The sequence below is a fragment of the Dicentrarchus labrax genome, unplaced genomic scaffold (assembly GCF_905237075.1).
Source record: "Dicentrarchus labrax unplaced genomic scaffold, dlabrax2021, whole genome shotgun sequence".
Taxonomy (NCBI): Eukaryota; Metazoa; Chordata; class Actinopteri; family Moronidae; genus Dicentrarchus; species Dicentrarchus labrax.
In genome coordinates, this window is record NW_026136706.1 from 15555947 (window position 1) to 15564710 (window position 8764).

Sequence of the window (8764 nt, forward strand, 5' to 3'; positions counted from 1 at the left end):
CTAAATCAAGTGAATATATTATTATATAATATATATATAATATTAAGTGACACTTACAAAAGGAGTCGCAGCCCTACAGAGAAAGGGAGGGACACAGGGTGGGTCAAAGGGGGATTTAAAGGTGTTGATTTAAAATCAAACCGTATGAATGATGGTGAAGGTTGTGCTGGGTGACCACAGGAAACAGCTACAGCGCCCCCAGGTGTTAGAAATCTGACTTACAGCGCTTTTTTCCCCTTTTGAATCTGATTGTGTCTGCATTGGGGGCACAACTGACAGATGAACTGCCTTTTAAACAAACTCCCTTCACAACTATGGATCACCGCTACACCTTCACAGCCCAAAGTGCTGATTGTCCCACGTTGTGATGTGTTCACTTGTCCTGGAGTACAGAGGTTTGTGTGCCGACTGAATTATTGAGGGTGTGTTCATCGCCACAAGATGGCAGTATAGTTTCTTTTATTAACACAAACGAGATAGAGTTTTCCCTAATACCACTGCATGTGTTGATCAGCCTAACCTGGGAATAGACCGTCACCAAGCCCTCCAGACAATGTCATAGATATACAGGATGTGACAACACTTTTACAATCTAAGTTTTAATCTAGTTGAATCCTATTATCATGAAGCTACTCTGTCTGTTAGAGACATGTTGTACTGGTAACTTTAAGGTTTTGTCCCCAATAAATAAAATATCATCCATTAGCCTGAATAACTCACTACATTCTCAGAAATAGTACATTATAATTTCCACAAAGCTATAAGCTATTTCTTGCATTGTCCAGGTTTTGTTGATAACGGTTCCACCCTTTATACATATTCTGATGGACTTGCCTTGCTTGCTGGATAGTCCATGTCATTTTTTAAATAGCATTTCTTAAAAAGATGATAAGTTGATGGTATATGGGTTGTTAAGGAGATGGGTAAAGGGCAGAATACACACACTTATACAAACACCTAGGATAGGTTAAGCTCCAGGAGTGCTGGATCCTAAAATTCCCATATTGCAACTCAGTATTGTCTTTCACCTGCCTGGTGAACGCCTACATCTTTCAAACTCAAAGTTTCACCCAGCTGAGATACCTGGATGATGTCACTTTAGTAATTATCTCACAGTAAACATGATACAACTGTTTCCACAGAGTAGTTCATGCTCCTTTTAATTTCTTCAGTCTGGGAAAACCTTTTGCAGTTTGTGTTCAGTCCATAATTATTCATTTTGATTCGTTTCAGTGCATGTTGTTATTTTCCTTTATTCTGCCCATTTGTCAGTGAGGGCATGATGAGTTTTCTCTGGCAGCTCTGCAGCAGGACCCCTACATCCAGTCCAGGGAGGCTTCTATCTTCCCATTGTTCTCCTGAAAGGGAAGCTGTCCTCTCCCACCATGGGCCAGAGGGGCTGCATGTCACTGCTCATTAGTGAAGCACAGTCTCTGTATTCAGCTGCCCGGCATCAGAGCCAGAATGAGGAAAAAACTTTCCAGTCACGGTCACATAGAGGCTGGACTTTTTTTTTTTTCTCTAATTGATTATTTTCATTGCTAAAAATTTAAGTCATGTGAGCAATTATCTTGTCTATTCAGGATTCTTTTCATCAAGGTTCGGTTGATGAGGTTGTCTGATGGCCAGTGAATTTTTGTCATTAACAGTAACTGTGACCCTGTATGTCAGTTCAGAGGAGCTCAAAGGTTGAAGAAATTCCTCCGATGAATGCACAAGTCATCAGATGTTCAGGTATTGGTCAGGAAGGATTTCACAACATAGTTCCATAATCTCAGAGTTCACAGTTAACATCAGGATGTGCCAAAACATTCATAACAGCTCTAGTTACACGGTTCTTATCATACCTTTTCTTTCAGCCTTTCATGATCATTTTCATACTCAAGTTCTTGACAGTCATAGATGGATAGATAGATCGTGCCCAGTTGGTTGATAATAATTTGGATGTTTTCTCCTCTGCTGCAGAGCAGCTGGTGTAGTGGCTCTTCCCAGTGTTCAATGGCACGAAAATGATGCCAAATGACAGGACACAGACGTAAGCCGGGTTTATCACGCATTCCAAATTAGCATTTTTACTGGAGCTCCTCCTGACTTGGCCTTTAGCACACTAGTCAGGCAGCTTTACATATGTATTCAGCATCTTTTTACCAGCTCATATTGTCTTACCTTTGTTTATTCCCTGCGTAAAAAAAGGACTAAACTAGATTGTGCATAATAGAAGCACATCTCCTAGTCTGTTCTAGGCTATCAATAATGTAGCCTGATACTCATTGAAATGGACATCAATTATTTAACATCCTTGAATGAAATTTGGCAAGTTGCCACACATGATTATAGATGACCTAAAAATGACCATCAGTTCAACATGCTTGTACCGTGCCATGTTTAATCCCTTGTATGAACGTTTTCCACGATCATGTTTAAACTTCATGAGGACAGTTGAGTAGAAAGGCCAGAGGATGTGACAAAGTGACACAGAGAACTCAAGGTAGTAAATCAAAACTTTGCAAACAAGCCAAAAAAAAAGAACATCTCATGGCCGTATTGAAGACTTTCTTGCTATATACAGTATATAATATAGTCCATATAATTATAAGGTAGCCTGTTGCACTCAACAATGGATTGCAGCCTATACATAATTACATCCTCTCTGTTCCCATTATAAGGTTGTGAGGAGTGCTCATAAAAGGGCAACACCAACTGATATTGACATTTTGTCTTCAGGAATCAAAGTGCACAAAACAGGAAGTCATTGTGAAAGATAATAACCCTGGCATTTTGAGGAGTTATTGATCTTGAGCATCTGTTATCTAGTTTTTTGTGTGTATGTGTGTTGCAGAAGCTCAAAAGGCAAACAAAAGCTGAGATCTTTTCAATGACACACCATTTGCTCTCTGTGGGTTGAGGTTTCAGAAATCAACATATCACTCCATGACCGCAGAGTGTCTACTGTCTGTTGACAATGACAATGGCGCCGCCCAGTACAACACTTACAATACAATCAGCAGTACAGGAGTGCAGCCACAGGGAGAGGACAACTCTTCCCACCCAGAACAGTTATTATTAACTTATTTATTTAGATACAAACTACTATGGATTTCAGGTCATGAAGGAAAGTCTAAAATCTAAATAAACCCGATGAGATGTTAATTTCCGTGTGTTGTGCTTCTGCAGAATCCATCATGTGCAGAACAATGATAATGATGATGACGTTTTAATGATCTTTGTGGAGCTGACAGATGTACACACACACACACACACACACACACACACACACACACACTACAACAGAGACAAAGGTTATACTTCACACTAACACTTCACAGCCCAGAAGATTTACTGCAAAGATTGTTCTGCAGCTTTTGGTTTTCATTATTTAAAGTCCTGTTTGCTCTTGTTATGTATGTGTGGCCACCATCTTGATTAGTGTATGCAACAGATTCTCCAAAAAATAGGATTGGATAAAATGGGAAACTGGGAATATTGACTGATTCTGAGATTTATTATTTTATGAGTGAGTGAACCAGAAGTATAGTTTACTGTAGCTAATAATAATAACACATCAAGTGTTGACTGAGTATATTATATATTACAGTAAGTATATTTCTTGTAGCCACAGTTAAGTACCTGTTTAGTTAACAGTTATCAATATGATGATTGTTAGTGGGCTACTCCAAGTTGTACGTGTCTATACTGGCACTATTTTGGAATACATGGTTAATTGTGTTTCCACTGTTCCCCCTAAAGCTTTAATAATGCTTGCACTAAAGGTATTACAGTGCTCAGGGCCAATAAGGCAGTAATGTTGTGTTTAATACAGGCAGGTTTCTAGCTCAGTATTCTGGCTGTTGGGGAATTCTCTTCTCTGATCTCCTGCTGGGTCTGTTGGAGCATTCATCACCTTGGCAACTCGCCCCTTTAGTCAAATCACATTACTGCAAGTTTTTCAGCTTTGGCTTAAAAGTTTAAATACCTCCATGAAATGCTTCCAAACGAACGTAAACTGTAGGGGGTTTACACAACATGTTTTTTTTTTTTTTGAAGCATTAGCGTAAGACACAGAGCAGCTTAACCTTGCAAACATGGAAATGATTTACTAAGTGTTTCTTGACCTGTCTGTCTGAAAGGTTGAGCGTGGACTGCATGGCTCTGGACATGAGTGGAGTTGAAGTTGGAAACCATCAGCACGGTGTTCATGATTGAGCATGTGTTTCCTCAGAATTAGTCATGGTGGCTTTTCCCCTGGAGAGAAGTTATTTTTAACAACAAAAGGACTTAATGACGAGCACAGGCAGACAATAACAATTGGAAGGAAGTGTTCAGTTTTGAGCGCACAGCAGATGTGAGGTTAATGTTTGATTCTCCACAATGGGAAGAATGGTGTTAAAGATGACTGTTAATGTTGTTTAGCAGCAGTCAACTAATAAAGCATATTTACTATTTTACACTACAGCGTTAAAAGGTCCATTTAGGAGAAATATTATAGGTATGTTTTTATTTGCATATAACCGCTGCAAAATAAGAATGTTTGAGATTTTGTTACCTTAGAAGGAGACGTTTTTATCCACAGACGCTGCGGGTTGCCTCCCGTGGAGGCCGCCATGTTGAAGCATCGTGTTTCTACAGTAGCCCAGAAGGGACAAAGCAAATACTGGCTCTAGATAGGATTGTTTGTACTTGGAAGGGAAGGATTACACGCGAGAGTTGCAATGTGCAGCTTAACCACTAGATGCCACACTGCACACTACACACTGGTCCTTTAATATACTCAGAAAAAGATGTATAAAAAACTCTTTGCCTCGTGTTTATGCTCCTTTTTTAGATGTGAACGACTACATCGTCCTCAGCTGTTTGAAAAACGTCCCACAACCTCTGAGGCTTATGAAAAAATATTAAAACCTGCACTGAAATGAAATAAAAACAACTCTACACACTTCTTAGTTCCTCATAAAAATCATGGTTTCACTATCAACTAAAGTAAATTCCCTGCCTGCTGTACAGCCTGATTGTCATGACATCCCAGAGGGAATTCCTTCGCGCTGAAGGAAAAATGGTTTTGCACTTTGCAGGGATAACAAAGGAATCCCCAGAATTCCCTGTCTCATCTGCCTGAGAAAGAATTCAGAGAGGTCTGCGAGGTCCTGCTCCCTTCATTGTTGGTTCAGTGGCACACCCCCCACCCAAGAGCCATAAATGGAAGCAGTCTTTTGTGCGAGGGGAGTGGAGCAGATTTACTGTGGATGGTCTCCCTACAAAGGACCACACCACTGTCACAACAGGACCAGGATCAGCTTCTCCCACTTTCACACAGTGTGATTTAACACCGTGCTTCACACAGCCACTGATGCAGACACAACTTCTGCAGTCACACTCACCATCCGTGTACGTCTATGGCAAACCGCAAGAGGTTACTTATTTTTCAGGTTGCTGAATTACATTGGTAATGCTCTCATCCTTCTCAAGGATGGAGTGAGTTGTTCAGACATTAATTCAAGTCTTGATGATGATGGAGGTCGAGAAATGTACCTCATTATCTCTTAATTTCCCCCCCAGTAATGTTTTTGCCCTCATATTTTAGATCCATGTCATTACAGATGTTTTTGTAGAGTCAGATAAGTAATACTGTCTTCCTGATAAGTAAATCAGCATGACATGTAATCAATTTTGCATGCCTCTGTGTGCGGTCAGTGTAATTATCTGTAGGGTTGGGCATGGACTTAAATCTATCAGAAATACAGAAGTAGTTATGTATTTAAAGCTTCAACAGCCATCTGTTTTAACTTTGCATTGTGGTCATTAGTATGGTTTAATGTCTTGGCACACAGGCCAAAAAGTGCAGACGCCAACTGTGCATTTTGGGCATGTTTCCTTGCCTCTCCAATAACATTTGGGTTTGGTTTCCTCCACCAGCCTCTGTTATGTTGACTTCATCACTGTGAAACCTAAGGAGCTGGTCCTTCTGTCTCTCCAGGATTTGAGTTTCAGAGCTTCTAAAACTTGATCATTTGAGCATGAAGGTGGCAAATCAATGAAATCCAGCCGTGTAACACAGGCACCACTTCTCATCGTCTCTCCCAAGGATGGCGTGCGTTGTCCAGATTGCAACAAAGATGTAAAATCCCAACAGGATTGCTAAATCAGCATGAAATGTAATCAATTTTACATGCCTCTGTGTGCTGTTTAAATGCCATTATCAGTGAGGTTTGGCTTAAATTTAAGTATTACAGAAGTCCTCCATTTAAAGTAACAACAACCATCTGTTTGCATTGCATTATAGTCATCACTATGGTTTTATGCTGGCACACCACTAAATTGCCTGTGCCAACTGTGCATATTGAGCATACTGCCTTGCCTCTCTGATAACTTTTGGGCTTGGTTTCCTCCAACAGCCTCTGTTATGTTGATTTGTGTGAAACTTCAAGCGCCTCTGTCTCACCAGAGTGTTGAGTTTCACTGCTTTTAAAACTCAATAATTTAGCATGAAGGTGACAAATTGCTAAAAATCCAACAATCAACAATAATCAACATCATCAACAGAATCTGAACAAAACCTGTGTTCACATATGAAATTAAAAGATCTGGAATTTAGTTTGTAGATTATAATTGCTGTAATTACTTTGTTCAGCTATAAAACCACGTTCACAAGAGCAACCTCTCCAGGCTGACCGCGGCTGTATGCTCACAACTTCTATTCATAACTTTTTTTTCAGGTCAATTTATAACATGCTGTTATTATGAAAACCTTAATCCATAATTGAGTGTTCCCAGGCAACAGGGTTTTCATAACTGAAACATTATGGTATATAAAAATTTATTTTATTTGATTAAGAGATAGAGAGAGCTTGAGCAATATTTACCTTTAACTGGCTATATACTGGTCAATAATAAAACCTGTGGAACATGTATGTGGGTAGCATCAAAAAGGGGTTCTGTTTTTTTTGTTTTTTACCCCCAAATGAAACTTAATATCCTCACCAGTGATTTGTCCAGGGGGCCACACAGATCTCTCTCTAGTCAGCATTTATTTTGTCGGCAGAAAAGTGCAGCTAATCTGTGAAGAAAGGCCTCGTCACCTGCAGGGGTCCACCTGTTCGACCTGCACCCTCTCTCCGGTTTCTCTGTTCCCACTGACCTGAGACAATACAATGCCGGGTGGCTTCACCTCCTCTCCAGCTCATGTTACACAACCACCCAGGGCAAAAGTGGACATGAAAGTGCTGTTTGTGTGGTTGGGTGAAACCAGGTAAAGGCAGTTACACACCTGATCGCTCACAGGGACACACACAGACATTATTTATATCTGTCCATATGAAAGCTTTTTATTTGTTTTGATTTGCTCGTCAAGAGTAACTGTGAACTGTCAAGATAATGATGTGAATGAGTGTCTAATTAATGTTTAATTGAGGGATATCATTTCAACAGGTCATAACATTAGTTATTATTATTTCACATATGCTAATTCTAATGGGTTAATATGGAGCATTATGATCCTTAATGTATAGTAACTCTACCTACAGACGACCTGATTTAATGGTTATTAGATACAGAGTGGTTTGAGCTATGACACTAAGGAGTAAAGATTAAGACTAGATCTACTGCCCAGTACTTTAAAGTGAAATGTGATGGGGATTATGGAGCAACAGGTGAATTTATAGAAAACATTACTTACAGCAGAAATACAGCTAGAAAAGGATGTGAACAACTGTCCTTAAAGTTAAGACCGAGATAGGGAAGGGCTGTTGTATAAATGAGGGGACATTTATCAATTCTTCTTTATCAATAATAATCTAATTTCTAAGTTTCAGCTTTTTAAATAATTATTTTTCGTTAATGAGAAGAGGCCACCGGACTGTTTACATTCTGTGTGGTGGAAGAAGTACTCACATCTTTCACTTACGTAAAAGTACCAATACTACAATGTATAAATACTCCATTATAAGTAAAAATCATTCATTTCTAATCTCACTTAAAGCAGCACCAGGGAACTTTAATTTTGTGGTGATTCTGGCGGCCCCTGTGGACAAAAGCAGTAGCGTTCCCACCGCCTCATTTCATTGATTTCAATGGGAATAACTGTATAGAAATAGCCAGTCTTCTCTGTGGCTCATAGGCATTGGTGTTAAATTGAGTTTCACAATGAGTTAGCAAACTCTTTGTAGTAGGTTTAAGTTAAAGTATATAAATATTATACATCATATCAAAATAAGTATCAAAACTAAAAGTAATAGTTCTGCAAATTATATACGTTTATATTTTAGATTATTATTTAATATTATTATTATTAGATAGCTAAACCGTTCAGTCCAGTGGTTTCCAAACAAGGAGTTGGGCCCCTCCAAAGGGTCACTAAGTAAAACTGATGAAAATATTGAATAATTTGATCTTTGATTTGATTCAAACGGTTATTTAAGTGTAATCTTCTGAAAGGTTTCTAGGGGAAAAGTTCCAGCAACAACTCATAGACATCTGAGACATGACAGTGGGACTTAATTAGACCAGCTACTGGTTTAATAAAATGTATTTTATGCACGGGTCTTATGTGTTTTTTTTTTTTTGTAAACTCTTAATTTGAAAATAATTACAGCTGTCAAATAATTGTAGAGTAAAAAGTAGTGAATGAGAAGTATAAAGTGGCACAAAATTAAATACTGACATCAAGTACAAGTACCTCAAAATTGTACAGCATGTACAGTACTTGAGTAAAAGTACAGTTACTTTCCAACCACAGTGTACCAACCCTCAACAACTATAGGCAGGTATCGTG